The sequence below is a fragment of the Octopus sinensis genome, linkage group LG2 (assembly GCF_006345805.1).
Source record: "Octopus sinensis linkage group LG2, ASM634580v1, whole genome shotgun sequence".
Lineage (NCBI taxonomy): Eukaryota > Metazoa > Mollusca > Cephalopoda > Octopoda > Octopodidae > Octopus > Octopus sinensis.
This window is the reverse complement of record NC_042998.1, coordinates 151420407-151440406: the sequence shown is the minus strand read 5'-3', so window position 1 is coordinate 151440406 and position 20000 is coordinate 151420407.

Below are 20000 nucleotides of genomic sequence, written 5' to 3'. Positions count from 1 at the left end.
AATCATTGACAAATTCTCACCAAGAATAAACACACTCGACGCTACCTCTTTGGGGTAACACATACAAAGTAAAACATTGGTTTAAGACGATCTGAAACAAAAATAAATGCTATTTCTTTCAGTTTAATATTAAAAGACTATTACGCATCAATAAGAAAACCAATACTTATAATTATTTGAGCTTTGCAAAAATACTAAACACAATAACCGACACTGAAATAGAAATCTTTTCTTTTCCACAACAGTGCTTTCTGGTTAAGAAAAGCTCTAAAGAACAATACGACGTTAGTATGGGATCAAAGGACTCAGCAGAGGTAAGCGACATCGTCGGCCTTTACATATTAGCCAACTTACACAGCAAATTTCCTTTCGTCTCAGGTGGTCTCTATAGAGACGACGGTCTACTCCCAAGAAACTACAAACCACAGGAATTCCAGATAAATTAAGGAAAGAACTACACCACCTCTTTAAAACCGTAGACATTATCTATTAGATGTGTTTCCACTAGAAACACATTTAAACCAATTACCTTTCTCAATATTACTCGAGACTTAGAAGCCAGTATTTATAACCTTTACATTGGCAATTCAGCCATCCCAAAGTACAATTAAAAGCTTACACGTAACGTATCGCTAAGACTTTCTTTTTTATCTTCCAACGAAAACATATTAACTGAAATAATAACTCGATATAACGAAGCCCTGAGTAACAGTAAAAAAAGTACAATACACAATCAGCCACAAGAAAAAAAACACCAAAAAACTATATACAAGTCTCCACATAGATAATCAAAATACTTTTTAAAATACTCCCAAATACTTCCACTTCAACCACAAGTATCACAAACTAATAAACAAAAACAACATAAAAATATCATACTCCACAACTAACAACTTCGAAAAACCTGTATCCAATTACAACCACCTAAAACTTTCTAAAGGGGAAACCCAAAGCCATACATATCGCAGCAACAATTGCAATTTCAGAAAGTCCTCATCTTGCCCTCTAAAAGGAAATTGCTTTACATATAACATAATTCATTACGTAACTATAACCATGAACACTACACCGTCAAAATACCAACTTATGTAGAGTCTACATTAAGCCAGTTGAGTACACCATTCAACTCAGTCAGGGCAAATGACACTTCATTATCCAAACAAAGATGGACACTAAAATAAAAGAAATACACCATTTAGCATTAACTGGAAAATATTGGCACATGCACCACCATGTCAAAAAACCCTTGCCGACTTAGTATCAATCAAACTTATCACATTCTCATATTTAGAAATCAAATACTGAGCTGGAATTCGGAGTTAGTCTCTTCCTGAAAACACAAAACCTACAAACCACTAAGACATCTGAAATCAATATTTTTTTAATGGTAAAACATTGAAAACTACTGAAATTATCCTAAATGTTCTTCAGTTTTCAACTACTATACCTACGAAAGAAGTTTGTAACCTGGATTAATCCAACAAAAATCTTGTACATGTATGTGTGTATGTGTGTATGTGTGTATATGCTTGGACGCATGTATATGTTGGGACATTGTTTTGAAGTGCGAAATTCACAAATGAACCCGCGTGTTTAATTTTTTATAGCCTGGTACAATTATCCATCCCTTTTGCCATGGCACTAAATGAACTAACACCTGTTCTCAGGTGATGTGGTGAGCAAACACAAAGACACACATACATAGATACACGCACACACACACAAACACATATGTGTGTATATAAGTACATACATACGTACGTACGTATGTACATACATACATACATACATGCATACATATACATACATACATACATACATACATATACATACATGCTACATACATACATACATATATATATATATATATAATATATATATATATATATATATATATATATATATATATATATATATATATATATATATATTATATATTATATATATATATATATAAGGTTAATCCAAACGGGAAAACAGAAAAAACAACACGTGGAACAATTAAAGTATTATTATTAGGCGCTCAGGAAAGAGGGAAGAAGGAGGGTATGACGTTTCGAGCGGAGCTCTTCGTCGGAAACATAAGAGAAGGAAGAAAGATCCCGAGGTGGGCGAACGGAGGGAAAAAAAACGCGACTGGTTTTTACGAAATAAACATGCTGAAAGGCCGGTAGTTTTGGATAACGGGGGCTAGTTTTTAAAGACAAAAGAGCGGAGAAAGGAAGGTTGGTAACAACTCGATGAATAGGAAAGATAATGTGTATGTATGTGTGAGTGTGTACGTGTGCGTGTGTGTATGTGTGTGTGAGGCGAGATAAGAAAAAAATATATGTATATGTTAGTGCGTGCGTCTGTATGTAAGTGTGTGTACGTAGGGCGAAAGGTAGTTGACATAGCAGTAGCAAGTGAGTGGTCAGTGGTAAAATGAGGAAGGAGGGAATAGGTGGGGGCGTATGTAACGTGCCAGTGTGTGTGTTGAGTAGTAGTGTGTGTGTGTCCAGTGTGCGTAGTTGTATGTATGGCAAGTAAATTTGAAGTGTGTGTAAGTGTAATGTATATATATATGCAAATGTGTGTGTGTGAGTGCGTGGGAGTGGGTGTATGTATGTGTGTGCGTGTGTGTACAAAAGGGGGGTTATTAAGGAAACAAACTGCAACTGAGGGAAAGATGGAAAAGTGCTCCCGCGGTATATATATATATACACACACATGCACACATACATGTACGCACACGCACATACATACACACATACCCACACATGCACACCTTTACACGAATGCACACACACATACACCTATTTGCACCCAGGCAAACCCCCCCTCTTTTCTGCTTTCTGGTTTTGGTTGATGGATCCTCGGTTCCCGTGGAGCGTGTTGTTCGGGGGCCCCCGCGCGCGCACGCCTTGGCGCGTGCTGGGGGTTGGTCGGCCCCATGGGCTTGCGTTGTATTGTTTGTGTGTTGTGTGTGTGAGCGTGCTTCGTGTGTGTGGGCGTGCTTCGGGTGTGTGCGTGCGTATGTATGCATACATACCCACACACACGCATGCATCCCTACCCACATACGTACACGCACACCTACTCACACACATACTTACACACACACATACACACACACACACACACACATACCCGCACACACACACACATACATACATACACACACATACCTACTTCAGACATACACACACACAGACATACACCCATACACTCACACTCACACGCATACACACACACACACATACACACGCACACGCACACATACACACACACACACACCTACACTGCCATACCTTCACTCATACATACACACATACCTACACACACACACAAACACTCACAGACACACACCCATACATACATACACCTATACACACACGCCTACACACATACATACACACATACATAAACACACACACATACACATGTACATACATACGCACACACACATATACTTACACACATGCACACACACACATACATACATACATACACTCACACACATACACACACACATACTTACATATTCCTATACGCACATACATACATACAGACATACACACATACACACTCACACATACATACACACACACATACTTACACACACACTCGCCTGCACGCGCACACACATGCATGACTAACACCCATACACTCACACTCACATACACACACACCAACACATCACGCACACGCACACATACACGCACACACACACCTACACTCCCACACACATACATACGCACCAACATACACACACACACGCATACACACGCACACACATACACACACGCACACACACATATACTTACACACATGCACACACACACATACACATGTACATACATACGCACCAACATACACACACACACATACATACATACATACATACACCTATACACACACGCCCACACACCTACATACACACACATGCATACGCACACACACACGGACACACCCATACATACTTACATACATACACCTATACACACACGGCTACACACCTACATACACACATATGCATACACACACACACATGTACGCACATACACACACATATACGCACATACATATATACCTACACACATGCACACACACACACACACACATACGCACATGCATACGCATACATGCATACATGCATACACACACACACACGTACACATACATACACACACACACATACATACACCCATACACATACATGCATCCTACACACACAGACATACACACTCACATATACATACACACACACACACACACTCACTCACACACCTGCATGTACGCGCATACACATGCACCTACACACACTTCCACACACACACGTACATACATACACACACACACATACACATGTACATACATACGCACACACACACGGACATACATCTATATACACACATACACACACATACTTACATACATTCATCGGACACACTGACACCCAGACTTACACACAGACACACTCACACATCCACACACATACATACTTACACACACACTCGCAGGCGCGCGCACATACACGCTTGTGCACGTTCGCGCACGCATACACGCATGCATGCACCACGCTCGTGGTTGACTGACTAGTTCTCCCGTACGTATCTGGGGCCGGCGCGTGTCTTTGGGTTCTCCCACGCCTGTCGCCGCGGGACCACTCTTCCATCTTCCCCTCCCCCCCCCTCCGCTGCAGTTTTTTCCTTAACCCCCCCTCTTTGTACACACACGCACACACATACACACACCCACTCACACACACACATTTGCTTATATATATACATTACACTTACACACACTTCAAATTTACTTGCCATACACACAACTACGCACACTGGACACACTACCACTCTACACACACACTGGCACGTTACATACGCCCCCACCCTTTCCCTCCTTCCCTTCTTCCCTCCTTCCTCCCTTTTTTTACCACTGACCACTCACTCGAGACTTGCTACGTCATCCGTTCGCCCTGCACGCACTAACATATACATATTTTTTGTTTTTTTTATCTCGCCTCACACACACATACACACACGCACACGCACACACACACACACATACATACACACACACACACACGCACACACACATACCTCCCTGTTTCTGATCTGCCTTTCTGACTTGCTAGGGTACCCCCACACACTCCTTTAATTCTACTACTGCCTGCTACTAGCCACTGTCCACCATACACACACATACACACACACGCACACACTCACACACACACACTCGTTTTCTCGCACACCTTTTTTACCATTCCCTCTTTGATTCAGCTCTCCTGTTTTTAAAAAACATTTTCCTCCTTTTTTACCACTTCCGTCTTTTCAGTATGTGACCTCGTGAAGACTACCTGCAATTTTTTTTCCTCTGTCCTCCCGTCTCGGGATCTCTCTTTCTCCTATGTTTCCGACGAAGAGCTCCGCTCGAAACGTCATACCCTCCTTCTTCCATTTTCCTGAGCGCCTAATAATAATAATACTGTAATTGTTCCACGTGTTGTTGTTTTTTCTGTTTTCCCGGTTGGATTAACCTTATATATATATATATATATATATATATATAATATATATATATATATATATATATTATATATATATATATATATTATATATATATATATATATATTATATATATATATATGTTCTAGGTAATTTCACTCCTAATATAAAAACAAAAAAAAAAAAAGGTTGAAATTCATAATTATTATTTGTACGATGTTGAAATTGTTCCGACAGTATTGCCCAAATGATATCGGTATCACTTTTAAAATCCACCCAAGGCTTGGTCCCCGTGCCATACGTCCTCTACAGAAATCATGCTCTCAGCACATCACAACACTAAGACAGAACTACATCTCCTCAACTGGACCTGTTCTTTTTAACATCATTCCAAAACATATAAAGGAGGCAAAAGATTTCATAACCTTCAAAATGTTCCTGGATGAATATCTCCAACAAATTCCAGATAAACCATCTACACCCGGATATACTGCTTCAAACAACAAACAACTCTTTAATCGAATGGGCAATGGTGCCTAAAAATAACTATACAAAAATACATTACTAAATGTCTTTTCCAAGTGGCGCTATTAAGTTAGCTATGGCCTGGGCCAATGTAGCCGAAACCTATCTAAGTATGTAGTTGTTGTTGTTGTTGTTGTTGTTGTTGTTGTTGTTGTTGTTGTTGTTGGTTGTTGTTGTTGATGATGATGATGATGATGATGATTTACAGGGTCATTCAGTTAACTGAAAGTATCATTTCAGTCACCTACTCGGATGTTTATTTATAGAGCGGTTTAGCTAACTGTGAGTATCTTTTCAGTCATCCATTCAGGTGTTTTACTTAATGAGTTTACAGGTTTACCCGTGATCCATTCCTGTCTCATTCGCTACAGTCGTGGAAGTATTTCAAACAACACCATATGATTAAAAGCGGACTGTCACATTTGCTATAAATAAAGAACTGTCGAGTTATCAGGAGTTGATTGATAAGCAGTTCACTGTGAGCCGTGTAACATATATGAAGCACAGAACCCAAATGCCGATGTATCTCAGACTTACTAGAAATGAGAAATTAAGTCTTGTAAAGCTCGAGTTCACACTATGATACACAATGAAGATTATGCCATAATTAAACACATTGGTGAATATCATCATAGTTCGTGTGCTTCAAAACCCAAAGTTCGCAAAACTTTAGCGGACCTAAAGGCACAAGCAGCTGCTTCTCAGGAATCATCTTGTTCCTTAATTGCGACTGCTTGTGAAAAGCTTGGTGAAAATGAAATGGCTCCCATGCCCTCCTCTTCGTGTGTAAGTCACAATATAAGGAACTGGCGTCTAACAAAAGTAAGTGCCCCTCCAATCCCTCAGAGTCGATTTGCTTATGAGATACCTGATGAATACAAGTTCCTGGATAGAGGCGAACTTTTCTTGCTGTTTGATAGTGGTGAAACTAATGTAGAGAGATTACTTGTGTTTATAATTTAGTGAATGTAAAACACTGGGCAGGTGATGGAACTTTTAAGTGCTTCCCAACTGTATTTTATCAGTCGTACACGCTTCATGTTCAAATGGGTTCATTCAATGCTCCGCGATTGTTGGCATTACTTCCAAACAAAAGCGTGTATACCGATGTAAACATTGGCAAAAGCACACCTTTAGTTCATAGAAGTAATCTCTATCATTATATATAACTAGCATTATGACCCGTCGTTGTCGGGTCATAGTGCTAGTGCATGTATATATGTGTATATATATGTGTACATATTACATGTACATCTATATATATACACCTACACATAAAATACAAAGTTATATCTTGATATCGCTAGTGATAACAATACTCAAAATATATAACAGACTGGAATTGTAGGCCCGTCTCTTGCAATTTCGATCAATTGTATCTTGTCCTCCCTCTTGTATAGAAGTGTGGCTACAATCCAGCCTACCTCTACTTCTGGGGGGACATATTTAATTTTTATCCGGGACGTCCTACGTCCCAGATATAAAGGTAAAAATAAAATATTTCCACTTTGCAAGATTCGAGTCGAGTACTCCCTTGCACGCTCCGTTGACTCGAACCTTGCTTTCGATGGTGCTTTCCTCCAGGTGTTCAAATCTTTATTTTCTCTACATTGTATACTTTATAGACAATAGTCTTTTCTTCGCAGCGTGGAAGGTGTTTGTAAGCCATTTAAGAAGATGCAGCACGGATTTTTGTCAGTGAACAGGTTGCGGCCTTAAAGCGACGAAAATATTTTGACAAATTAAACTTAAATGTTGAAGTGAATCGAACGGCTTTTGTGTGTTTCTTAAATGGCTTACAAACACCTTCCACGCTGCAATTGTTTTCGTTTCAGCACACGATCTCAGATCAAATCAGTTGACTTTTATGACTCGTATTACTACCTCAGTCAATCTAAATGTATATATTTGTCGTTACCTGTCATAAATAGCCTTTTGTTTATTTACAATGTGCATTTTCGTTGATTTTTCATATTTTACCCATATATATATATATATATATATATATATATATATATATATATATATATATATATATATAGGCGCAGGAGTGGGTGTGTGGTAAGTAGCTTGCTTACCAACCACATGGTTCCGGGTTCAGTCCCACTGCGTGGCATCTTGGGCGAGTGTCTTCTACTATAGCCTCGGGCCAACCAAAGCCTTGTGAGTGGATTTGGTAGACGGAAACTGAAAGAAGCCCGTCGTATATATGTATGTCTGTATATATATATATATATAATATATATATATATACATATATATATATATATATATATATGTGTGTGTGTGTGCTTATATTATGTGTATATGTATGTGTGTGTGTATGTATATGATGTGCTCTCCGTCTCTTTCTCTCTCTCTCTCTCTCTCTCTTCTCTCTCTCTCCTCTCTCTCTCTCTCTCTTTGACATTTGAAATTTCCTTTCAACACAACAAAATAATAAATATAGCAGCAATAAGGAAGACCGGGAGGATATGTGTGAGAGGGATATTGTGGTGTTGGTGGTGATGGTGTTTCTCATGATGGTGACCGTCATAATATTCTTTATGACAATTGTTTTGGCTGCGGTATTGGGAGCGGTGGTTATTGTTGGCATGGTGGTGCTGGTGCAGCAGGTGGTTGTTGTGGTGGTGGCGGTAGTGGCAGTGGTGATTCTGCTGCTGCCAGTGGTTTTTGTAAAGAAGGTGATGGAGGTTGTGGTGATGTTGATGATGAAGGACGTGTAGATGGAGTTAGTGATGGCCGTGGAGAAATTTGGTGCTGTTCGCGGAGAGGACGATAGTGGTGTTTGTGGTGGTGATGTTGATGCTGATGGTGGTGGCATTAGAGGTAACAGTGGTGATGGTGGTGGTGGTGATTTATGACCTTGGCGTTGGAAGTGAAAACAGTGGTGGTGATGAGGACAGTATTGTTGGTGGTGGTGGTGGTGGTCACGGTGGTGCTGATTGATGGTCGTAGCTATCGTCAGTTTTACTGCTGGTGTCATCATCATTTTCGTTGTTGTTGTTATTGCTGTCATTGCCGTCATTGTTGCTGTCGTTATTTAACCTCAGATGAACTATGTTTGAACAGACCCATAACCAAAGGTATTCCACGTTTACCAAGGAGTCCTTTATTCAGACGCTAAGATGTAATATAAGGAAGATTAGGTTACTCTTTCTTGCAAGTAGGGCGGCCAGGCTCTCTCTCTCTTCCTCCTCTCCCACTCTCTCTTCTCCCCCTCTCTTCCTCTCTGCCTCGCTCTGCCTCTCTCTCCCTCTCTATCTCACCCTCCTTCCCTCTCACTCTGTCTCTTTCTCTATCCCTTCCTCCTCCTCTGTCTGTCTATCTTTCTCCCTCGGTCTCTCTCGGACTCTCTCTCTCTCGTTCTTAATGATGTTGCTGTTGTTGTTACCGTTATCGCAAGTATTGTTAGTACAAGGGTTAAAGTCCTCTAACATCCGTGTTAGTGTTGTGTGTTTGTATTAGTGTTGTTGCTGCCGTTGTAGTTATTTGCATGATGGTGTTTGGAAAGTTGTGGTGGTGGCGGTGTAGCTAATTTTGACATTATGTCATATTGTTGTTGCGAATATTATTAACGTTGTGTAAGGCAGCGAGCTGATACAATCATTAGCACGCCGGGCAGCGAAAAATTTTTCCCACGAGATTTCCGGATCCCAGTTATGAACTCATTTGCATACAGCCAATCATAGCTCAACTATGAAACTAATTTATGAGCACATAACAAGTGATGGACGATAAGATAAGGTCACTTGGGTAAGGAATGACCATGCTTATTTTCTCTTTTAATGATGCTTGTTCTTGTTCTTGTTTCAATCATGGCTGCCGCTGCGTAGTTATTTGTGATACATTAACAATACACACGCATCCATATCTGTATCAGTGAATCAATGTGTAGCTATAAAACCTTCAAGCAGTTTCCATATTCGTCGAAAACATTATCTTTGATTGCTATAGTAATTCAAACTTACCACTAACCAGCGTACGTGTTCAGTACCGATGATATTGATATCTGAATGAGAGCACAATACAAGATTTGCATAGCAATCGGAGGTCGCCATTTTGAATGCCAACATTTGTTAACTTGACAACAAGGTCAAGGTGAGCTCTGATTGGCGGTATGCAAATAAGTTCATAACTGTGGTCCGGAATCCTCGTGGGAAAAAATTCTCGCCGCCGGGCAAGATGCTTAGCGGCATTTCGTCCGTCTATACATTCTGCGTTCAAATTCCGCCGAGGTTGACTTTATCTTTCATCCTTCCGGGGTCGATAAAATAAGTACCAGTTGAAAATGGGGTCGATGCAATCGAATTAGTCCCTACCCCGAAATTGCTGGCCTTTGAAATTTGTAACCAATATTATTAACGTTGTACTCAATGCTGTTATTATTAGTGTTTATAATAGTAAACAATGCTATTGTTGTTATTCTTTCACTGAGATCAATTTTCTCTTTCATCGTTTTGGTGGGAGGTCGATGAAATGTGTACCAGTCAAGTACTGAGGTCAATGTAATCGACTAACCTCCTCCCACCAAATTTCAGGCCTTGTGCCTTTACGAGTAAAGATTATTATTGTTGAAGTTGTTGCTGTTGTTGTTAATCCTGATGTTGTTATTAATATTTTACTGTTCGCATTGTTGCCAGTGTTAGTATTGACGTTATCATGGCACTGAACTGACAAAAGGATTAGAGCATCGGAAAATGACGTGAGTTATTTGTTCCGGTTCTCTTTCTGAGTTCAAATCCTAACTATTTCAACTTTGCTTTCATCCTTAAGTCAAGGATTCTCAACCATTGTTTTTTTTTTATCTATGGACCATTTTGATTACTATTTTATTCTGGTGGACCCCCATAGTCATTTTATGTTTAAAAACTAGTTCTATAGAATCTTCTTTCAAAATTCCTATTTTGTTTTACACAATAACTTGTGTAGGCTGAACTTTGTAAAATGTTAGAGAACGAAACCTGGCTGTCTTGCAATACATACATGTAAAGTAAACTTTTTTCGAAGCCCTTAAAATACTACTGTGAATCCCCAGTTTACTATTTTCTTGCGTAGACCCCAAAAGCCTTATATGGATCCCGATTGAAAACCACTCCTTTAAGGGTTCTTAGAGTAAAGAACTAGTCAAGTACTGGAGTCCCTAACTCAAAATTCCTAACTTCTGCCTTTATCAGAAACAATCGTAACGCCATTGTTAAAGTTGTCGCTGTTGTCATTGTTATTGTTATTTTGAAAATAGTTGTTACTGAAGGTATATTGTTATGGTGGTTGATTGTCTTAGTTTGTATTGCTGTTAGCATGGTCAGTGTTGCAACTATCTTTAAATGCAGAGCGTTCAAAAATTCTCTCCGCAATGGATTGTTTTCATCCTGCGTAAGCGCAACTTGGCGATCACTGCGTGGGCGGTCGGATGTCAGTCATTGACCATCAGCCATTGTGTACCCTTCAGCATGTCGACATGCTAACTATTGAAGAACGTACTTTTTTAGTTGAATAGGTGTTTCGAGCTGGAAACACATACTCAGATACTGTGAAAGAGACGTTCAGTGAAACTTTTCCAAATACTGTTGTTCCACATAGTAACACTGTGCAGGAATTGATCAGAAAATTTAGAAACACAAGCTCAGTGGAAAACGCAGCAAGAAGCGGTAGGTCTACTGTTCTTTCAAACGAAACACTCTCCAATATTTCTGATAAACTGCTTGCAAGCCCGTCAAAGTCCTTACGCAAATTGTCACAGGAAACGGAAATCAGACTAGGAAGTGCTCACACGGCAGTAAAAAAGAAATTCAATTTCTTTCCATACAAAGTGCTGGCCATTCAAGAATTGAAGACTGCGGATTATGCTAAAAGGCTTCATTATTGTCATTGGTTCCAAAACTTTTTTGCCGAAAAAACATAGAAGGGCTGGATGGATGTTTTTACAACGATGAGGCTTGGTTTCATCTGTCGGCAAAACACAAGGTTATGGAGCACTAAGAATCCACACGGGACTCATGAGCAACCTCTGCATCCTGAAAAGGTTGGAGTATGGATAGCAATTTCGAGAAAGCGTATTGTGGAACCGATATTTTTTTAAGATGCCATCAACACCGAGAGATATTGCTCAAATATTGTCTATCCATTTGTAGGCCAACTCACTGAAAGTGAAATTAATAATGACTACTTTCAGCAAGAGGGAACTACAGCACATACTTCACGCATCACCTTGGCCCTATTTCAAGAGTTTATCGGTGAACGGGTTATTTCGAAGGGACTTTGGCCACCAAGATCCCATGATCGCCTGATTTAACACCGCCAGACTTATTTTTCCTGGAGAGCAAGTAAAGGATCAGTGTACAAGAATCGACCGAAAACCATTAATGAGCTAAAAGACGCAATCATAACCTTCACACGGTCCATACCGCGTCAGACTCTCCAAGATGTATTTCAAAACATGTGTAGAAGAATCAACTTATGTATTGAAAATGAAGGAGAACACTTTCAACATCTCTTATAAAGTTATTTTAAAGCTTTATTAAGTCTAATATATCCTTTTTAGTCTTATACCATCTTATAAATATCTATTTTGCAATAAAATACTACGGAGAGAGACTTTTTGAACACCCTGTATAACGTTGTTCCTAACTATGTTTGTGTTATTGCTGGTCGTGCTGTTTACAGTAACTACTATCACTGCTAACGTTATAAGTGCTATTATTTTGTAGTTGTCGCAGCGTTGGTCTATTAAGTTAGTGTTATTCTTAATTTCTGTTTCAAGGCAGCGAGCTGGCAGAATCGTTAGTTAGCACGCTGGGCGAAATGCTTAGCGGCATTTCATCCGTCTTCGTTGTCTGAGTTCTAATTCTACTAAGGTCAACTTTGCTTTTATCCTTTCAAAGTTGATGAAATAAGTACCAGCTGGGTATTGGGGTCGTGTAATCAACTTACCCGTACCCCGAAACTGCTGGCTTTGTGCCAAAATTTGAAATCATTATTAATTACTGTTGGTCTGCTGTTAGAGTTTTTGCCAGAACTGTTGTTAGTAATGATATTATTGGGGAGCAGTATGCCAGGATAATCCGGGTCTTCTGTGTGAGGTTTACTCCGAATTACCGTAAGTGAACTATCCCACTGCTGAGGATTCTATTTATTAATAATTATGTATTTCTCTAATTTCTAGTGATATATCCTTTGTTATATCATTTAATATTGTAGTGTCTCCCTTTCATCGATGTAAGCCTCACCTGTTTTTCTGTTGCATCCCGTCCTTTGATATTGTCATCTATGTCTTGGGCCCTTGAGGCCAATAAAAGAAATTATTATTATTATTATTATTATTATTGAGTGAGCGAGCAGAGCATGCCATCAAAGTGACACTGGGGTAAAATATACGAAGCCCAGTATACCCATCATGACTACCCGTCTGATAAGGGTACACCAGGCACATGCATCACAACCATATGTGCGCGACATGGTGATCTCATATCAAGATAAACAGCACATGACCTTGCAGGTGGAGCCCAGTTAGAATTTTCTTCAGATCGAGTAACCCATCCCGCTCAAAAGGTCCCTGAATAAGGGTTGTTTAAGGACGTTGAACGAAACACCCATGTTTCCAGAGGTGAATTATTCAAACCCCAAAGAATCCTTCTCAACACATGGCTATGATGCTCTCCCCCACTACTTCTGCTCGTGATCAGAGATGCACATATCGTCAGCCACTAAGGGACATGCTCAACTGGTTAAGGTCAAACAACTGACAAGCAAATCTGTGGTATTGAGCAGAATATTTGCTGTAGCCCATCTTTTATACCTATTATTATTATTATTATTATTATTATGTTTTTTCCTTCTTTCTCCAAATTTTCTTCCGTTTCTCGTCGAGTGTTTTCCATACACCTAGGGCAGAGAAGGGCATTGCATGCATTCCCAGATTACACGCGCAAATTCACAGATAAAATATGTATTTAAAAATTAATAAATAAATAAATTCATGGATGGATGTTATTTTCACAGCGATAGTGCTCTTCTCAGTACATGAGCCGTTCCAGTTAATACGATTTTTTGCACTTCCTGTAGGGATGGTAAGCCTGGAATCATTTTCAAATAGGTTTCAGTACCTTTTTTTTTATCATTCCTAGAGATCCTACAATCACTGGTACTGTAGTCGCCTTGAGATGCCACATTTTTTCAATTTCTATTAGCAGGTCTTTATATTTACTAATCTTGTCAAATTCTTTCGCCGCTATATTGTGATCACAGGGAATACTCATGTCAATTAATAAACACATCCTATTTGTCTGATCTTTTATAATAATATCCGGTTTATTAGCTTTTATAGTCCTGTCGGTCTGCACGGGGAAGTCCCATAGAATCGACACATTTTCTCCCTCAGTCACAGCTTCAGGATGGTGTTTATACCATTTGTCAGCGGTTTTGATTTTATAATGCCGACATATTGTCCAATGTAAATACTGGCCGACTCTGTCATGTCTTGCTTTATATTCTGCTGGTGCTAAGACTCTACACCCTGAGATTAGGTGGTCTATTGTTTCAATCTCATCGTTACAGAATCGGCATTTTGGGTCAGCTCCATTTTTCATCACATTGGCTTGGTAGTTCCGGGTTAATAAGCTTTGGTCTTGAGCAGCTAATATGAAACCTTCACTCTCTGCTTTTAGCCCTGAGCTTTATTATTATTGTTGTTGTTGTTGTTGCTGCTGCTGCTGTTGTTGTTGTTGTTGCTGTTGCTGTTGTTGTTGTTGTTGTTAGTAGTAGTAGTAGTAGTACTACTACTACTAACTACTACTACTACTACTACTACTACTACTACTATTATTATTATTATTATTATTATTATTGGGTAAGGCGGCGAGCTGGCAGAGTCGTTAGCACACCGGGCGAAATGATTAATGGTATTTCGTCTGCCGCTACGTTCTGAGTTCAAATTCCGTCAAGGTCGACTTTACCCTTCATCCTTTCAGGATCGATAAATTAAGTACCAATGAAACACTGGGGAACATTGGGGTCGATGTAATCGATTAGTCCTCTCCACCAAAATTTCAGACCTTGTGCCTTTAGTAGAAAGAAGTATTATCATTATTGGTGTCACATGTGTTATTTTTTATGCTAGTGGTGTTGGTCATTGTAGTGCTGTTGCGGTTTTGTCACTGCTGCAGTTGTTGTTGTTAGTGTTGTTGTTGTTAGTGTTGTTGTTGTTGTCGGTGGTGGTGGTGGTGTGGTGGTGGTGGTAGGGGAGATGTTGATGTTGTTGCTATCGTTACTGCGACTGCTGCTCTCCTAGTGGCTGCAAATTTAATATTCGTCGTCGTCGTCTTCTTCATCTTCTTCTTCTTCTTCTTCTTCTTCTTCTTCTTCTTCTTCTTCTCTTCTTCTTCTTCTTCTTCTTCTTCTTCTTCTTACTATTATTATTATTATCATTCCTATTATTATTATTATTATTATTATTATTATTATTATCATTCCTATTATTATTATTATTATTATTATTATTATTATTATTATTATTATTATTATTATTATCATTATTATTATTATATTATTATTATCTTTGTTGTAGTTGTTGCTGTAGTCATCTTTTTTTCTTATTTTTCTCTTTCGTTATTGACGCTGTGAATGTGGAAGAGAATTTGATGAATTTTAAAAAAAATTATTTGACACTCTTGTTGTTGTTTATGTTGTTATTGTCTTTGAGGTCATATCTGTTCTGTTGTCGCTATTCTTGTTGTCGTTATTGTTGTTATTGTTACTCTTGATCTGGTGATCTGGTGTTCTTCCGTTACAGGGATTTGCAAAATACTGCTGCTGCCGTTGCCGCTATCATTGTCTTTGCTGCTGCTACTGTTGCTGTTGCTGTTATTGCTGCTGTTGCTGCTGCTGTTTCTTGCGGAATTTTTTATTTTTAATTTATCTGCCGTCGTTTTCATGCCGTCGTTGTCGTTGTACTTGCTGTTCGTTATCATTTTGTTTTGATCCTGTCAGTTTGAAACTGTTGTTGTTGTTGTTGTTGTTGTTGCTGTTGTTGTGTTGTTGTTGTTGTTGTGTTGTTGTTGTTATGCTTGTCATCGTCCTCATTGTAATAATACTGTTGCTGATGCTACACCAGAAACGATCATACAGTTGTCATTTTATGTTTGGTCTATTTATTTTTCTCTTTTATTTCTGTTGTTATTGATTATATTTAATGTTGCTGTTGTTGCTGACGTTGGTGCTGCTGCTGTTACTGCTACAGAAGGTGTGTTTTATAACATTGGTAGCGCCGAATTAGTTGATCATGATGGTTTTATTTCTTTTTTTCTGGCCTTGCTTTAGTAATTATTATTACCATTATTATCATCGTCGTCGTCGTCGTCGTCGTCGTTATCATAATCATCGTCATGATCATGATCATGTCAGGAAAGCCAAACAATCCAGACACAGGTAGAACATTCCCAGCCACCATATTTGACCAACAGGAAGAACAATAACAATGATGTATAAACAAAGCATTAGATCTATCGTGGAACCTGTCGGTCCTGCTTAGTTACCTTTCCCCACCACTGATTCGCATTACATCACAATAAGATGTAAAACATCGGCACGAAACATCATAACAGATTGTTTTTAGCCCCTACCCACCGACCAATGAGAAGTAAGTGGTTAAATACAGACCACACCTACAATGAGACACAGGAGGCTGTATACAGACCACACCCACAGATCAATTATTCTAAACTTGAAATTCTCTCCCTTGTACGTGAGCTGTGTCCAGTTTGTTGCCGCAGTAAGCCTTGGCTTCCTCGGACAGACTTTACTTCGAAAAACCACTCCCAACCACTCAGATTCATGAACAACACCTCAAACCAATATTTCATTAGCATCGTAAAAACATTTCATTCGCAGACAAACTTTAAAAAATGCATCAAAACGCCAACAGCATTGCCGCCATTGCTGTCCATATTTACAACTAAAGAAACTGAATCATTTGAAAACTCTGTGTCAGTCACGGGCAGAACGTCGTGCTTTTGACAGGAGATAAAGCAATACCTTCCCAAGGGATTGTCCGTTATTTTACCTACCCAGGCATTTGCACCTTCCCCTTTATGAATATGTCTCTTTAAGAGAATTCTAGGCGGTGAAAATCGGAAGTAAGTGAATACTTTCGTAAAGTACTTTCAAATCAGACCGAAGCAGCAAAACATAGAAGAGAAAATATTGTTTACGGTGAATGGGATTGATAGAATAAAACAAAAATGTCTAAATCATGAATTTATGGCGAAGGAAATTATAAACCGTGGCATTTATAAATCCTCGTGAGTTTATATCCTGACTTTGCCTGAAACGAAACAGAGAACACAACAATAATGTCAAAATGGAGGAACTCCTAGGTCCTAGGTTTACCTGTTGTGTTCCTACATAGAATTATATAAAGGCGATAAATGAACAGAGAAATAGTGATTTATGAAACGTTGTCAATATAGAAGTTGGAGGACTTCATAAATACTTTTGGTTGTTTGCTGTATTAAATCACCGATTTATGCCCTTTCTCGTTTTACATGATGTAATAAGGGATATTTCTGTACACTCCCACCTACATACTCTCTCCCACCCCACCATACGTTCGTGTTGATTGATATTATCACGTGACAACAGCTATAAATGTTACAGGCGCCACAGTGACAAAAATTTCATACACGGAAATCGCTCAGTGTTGAGAGTGATAACAGATAGCTTACACATGTAAAACATTGTTCTCGCTATATATATACCCGTTGGATGAAGCCAACATCTGGTCAACTGGCCGATGGTCAATACATTCATTAGTCAACCGTAGAAACTCGAGTAATCTGTCTCAGTACATTGACGCTGTGACCTGTATTCCGTTCTATAAGAAATATTAAGAAAGCCCACCCTGGAAGTCGATTTTGTGTCAATGACGGCAGAAATTGTATCTCCGGAGAGAGAACCAATAGATAAAACTGAGCCAGCATACGATTACCCCATAGCAATAATTTTACACACTTGTTATTGTATAGTTCATTGTCCAAGATACTCTAACCGTGACCAAACATCTTACCAGACACAGTAATACCAGAACAGTATAATTCTTTTCTAAGTTGGTAGGTCAAACTTTTTACTTGATGTTGTATAGTCCTAGGTCAGCACTCGTTCAGCAGAGCTATGGATGATAGACAATCGAGTTGTGACCATCCTGTGCGTTTTTTTTTAATCTAGCCATATGTACCCTGGACTATATTATCGAATGGAATCCGTTTTTTAACACAGTAGGCTATCCTTTGAAGATGATTGACTGTTATTTCTGTCTGGTAGAGCGACCACGTAAAGCCAATAAAAAAATCAAATGGATGTAGTGACTACCTCCTCTATGGTAAAAAGAAATTTAAATACAAGTTCATCAATAAGGTTGACCAAGAAGCGTGGGCTTGTTTACTGCTGCAATCAACGTGACCTAAATATTAGGTGACCACGGAAACTAAGCAGGTTTCCGTTGAGAAGAGACACTCATCATTTACACTTGTTTTAAAGTATCACATCTTCCTATATTTAGCAATAAATTAATATCTCTTGGGAAACCATAAATATGTTATTCATTAAACGACCGTAAAGACAACACGCTTGATCAGATAAGCTATACCGTAACCAAAACTTTGTAACTTCAAATGCGCTGAAAATATTTCGCTGTTGCTACGGGGCAATATTTTTTTCACTGTATATGCTGTTGTTTATCAAGCTGTGGTTGCTGAGTCACAACTCTACCCTGTTCGAGCATGATCAAAGTCGTTCCGGCTGTAACCATACTGCCAATTTAAAACTGCAATGAGTGCTTTAGATGGAGTAGGAGGGAGATTTGGTTGTTATTTCTAGTAGGCCGAGTGAATACATAGAATCTTCGTCATTAACCAAGTTGTTGAAGATATGTAGCAGACCCTTCAGGTAAATTTTTATCTGCAGTATACTGGTGTCCTATCCAGGGTGAGATTGTAATCCACTTCATACCATATCAACAGAACTGTGCAGTAACTGATACAGGCTTTAGGTAACATTTATTTATCAGTCATAAAAAGACCTCATTTAAAAGTTATTGACATGAACGAGAATGTCTAGTTGACGTCCAAGGGATGACCCTGTATTCAAAGTAATTGAGATATTGCATTTAGTGACTGAACAATGTGTCTTCATACAGCCAACTTCCTTTTCTCCTTATATAGTAACAAACAATAACATTAACTTACTATTAGTGTTGTAACTTGCTGAGTCGCCATGGGGCTATATGACTAACAATAGACTCGTTGTTTTGTGTTTTATTCCTATTGCTGTACAATGTGCATAACAACAGAATTAGATCAGATTCACTACCACGGGGAGAAGCGTAACTCTAAGTTCATCAGTAAAACTGATGTGTGTTTCGTTAATATTGCTGATTTCGAATCCTTCTGCAAACATGTTTCATGATATGGTTCAGCTGCTTTTGTGGGTATAAAGAAGAGAAAATTTGTGCCTGGGATGGAATTGATCCAGATGCACAGCATCAAGCCGAGTCAAAAGATTTTATCTGTTAGACACTATGGGCGGTGTCTTTTGTCCCTGTCCATCTATGATGAGAGTCACGACAGACAACAATTGGTTGACAAGTCTCTGTCACTACTTCGTTAAAATAATGTCTACGCGGCAGCAATCAAGAAAAGTCCAGCAAGAACGTCTCTCCATGGTTGCTTTATATACTAGAAATAGCATATCTCATTCAGTTAACACGTTACTCTTGTAAAAACTGGTATGGCGCTGAATCGTTGAAAATGAATTCATTACCGTATACTGGCATTTTTCAGAATCGTCCTCGCGATTTTGATGAGGAAACTGATGGCTTTTAATTGTCCACAGTAACTTGAATGCATGAACCAGATCATATAAACTTGCTGGCTTCTCTTTTTCTACGACTCTGTTCCAAATTCTCGTGACACAACCTGTCTGATGTCAGTAAG